Below are 2,428 nucleotides of genomic sequence, written 5' to 3' on the forward strand. Positions count from 1 at the left end.
ATATATGATATTTTGATAATCGGGACATCATATATGATCCTGGTAAGATTACCAGGATATCATGAATGGAGAACGCAATTGTCAGACAACTATGAGGAGCAAGAAACCATTTATGATTGCTGTCGCCATCAAAAAAGAAACCATTTATGATGTCATCAACCTTTGGGAGACCAATGCCTATTTTGTTATGTAACTATAAACAAAAAATTTTGAATTCTCAGACTTGTTTTAGTATACATTACATTGCGAATGTCGGATTTCTTGAGTAGGTTTACTTAATTTTATGCAACCAGCGTTTTAGGATTGGAGCTAATAAGAGTATGTTGAAACTAGTTGCAGTTGGCTAGTCTAGTTCAATGTTGCTTCAGAATTAGATAAATCCGCAACTTGACTCAACGAACATTTTCTTGGTATTACGAGCATCTACCGGTACCGAACTAAAACAATTAACAAAGAATGCGGCTGGCGTTTTTGAACGCCGACTTCCGTTAAATGCAGAAAGCGCTTAATTTTCGTGAAAATGGATTCCACGAAGCAATTGAGAGCGTTAAAATGATAAATAAGATCAAATAAATGTGAAAAGTACTTGCTTTCGAGTGTACGGAAATTTCACAAAACTCTAACTTGTTAAATCCTTTTGCCACTCAATATTAGGGTTCAATTTTTTCAGGATACTAAAATCATGGATTTTACTGCAATTAATCTGCCGTTTAGGTTGAACTAAGCGTTGATCTTAAATAAATTCAACTTTTAGACCTCTGCCTATGAGACTCAAGCCACTGGCTTACTGCAATTTTTGTCGCTTCTTCTACCAGTTCGAACTGTTTATAAACCGGAGTGTAACATCGCGTTCTTCAATGTGTATAATTTTGTCGTTTCTATGCTTTGATCTTTTATAATTTTGCGTTTCTAAGCTCAGTTCGCAAAACCATTCATTACGTAATAGTAGCACTTAGTGAAATTTTGGGTTCTATAAAGAGTCGTGGAAAGTCACTATGTTAAAATTTGTGCTTAAAAGTTTTTCATGCACCTGACAAGAATTTGACAAAAAATCAGTTTTGGGATTCGGTAAATTAACCCTGAGCCTAACCGCACTTATCTCACCACACGCCTACCTATCGCCAGCCCCACAACGCTCCCTCAACACACATATTGTGTAAAACCAACTCTAAATTTAACGCAATATTATGTAAGATTCAACTCAAAAGTATTTAAGACCTGAGAGCGAAAAATATATATAAGATCAACGCTAAATTGAACGCAAAATTATATAAGATTTATTCTTAGAAATGCAAAGTTATTTAAAAATAATGCTAAATTCCACGCAATATTATGTAATATCTGCGCTTTTAGACGGCAATACTTTCTTTTCAACGCCCCAAGCTTGGATTTTTACCCAAATTCAATGTATTCACCGCTTATCATACATATTTTTGCGTTTCTTAGCGTTGATAGGTCGGCCTGGGAAAGCGTTTCCTGACTGCGTTGAAATCTGAAACAGCTTATCTGCTTCTGTGAAATCTGCTTATGTAGTTTTGAAAATGTTTTTGTGTGTTTTAATTGCCTGAAACCGTATAATATTATCTTTTAAAAAGTGCTTGAGGTCAGTGTTCCATCAGAAAAACAAGCAAACTCTTGATGACTTTTTTCAATCAGTATTCTGAAACGACAAGAACATTTTGAACGCATCACATCGACTGGAGATTTCGTTAAAATCAAATCTTGTTGAAATACAGGTATTGCAACATAATTCCACCTCTGCTGCAGAGTAGTATGTGTGGAATCGGTTAACATCTCAAACACGTGTGACATGGATGACGGGAGTCCTCTGTACACTTTTGAATGTGACGGAGTTACCCCCAAGTGTCTATATGGCGTTGCCAGCTACTTTCGGAACAGCCCTAGATCCACAGAGAGATGCAATGGGGGCAGCTTCTTCACTAGTGTCGTCTACTTCCATCACTGGCTGGTGGAATCTATGACTTTGAATTAGATGACTTGATCAAACGGTCCAAGCGTTTTGACTTCAGTTACTGATTCATATTTGTAAAGACCCCCGGCTTTCATTTACTCCGACAACTTCCATGAGCTTCCATTAAAAAAACAATGGTTTTAAGTCTTATTCAGTTTCATTGATGTTTCTTTAAAGGATTGATGTTGAGTTTCTCAAATCTGATTTTGATTTCAATGACAACTATCTCCTGATATTGTTTAATTTGACGGTGACTCTTTTCAAAACTTTCCTAAAAATGACATTTCACCATCTGATCGTTCTTTCAACTTTATATAACCTTTCTAATAATCTGTTGAGTTCTGTAGCTGGAAGTTTACAGTAATCTATCAGTTTCTAATCGTTCAGGTCTAAGTTTTTGTAGCCGCAAAGACAGGCAACCGGAAAACTTTAATTCACGAGCAATACATAATTTTA

This window comes from Convolutriloba macropyga, chromosome 10, assembly GCF_964194025.1.
Source record: "Convolutriloba macropyga chromosome 10, txConMacr16.3, whole genome shotgun sequence".
Classification (NCBI taxonomy): domain Eukaryota; kingdom Metazoa; phylum Xenacoelomorpha; order Acoela; family Convolutidae; genus Convolutriloba; species Convolutriloba macropyga.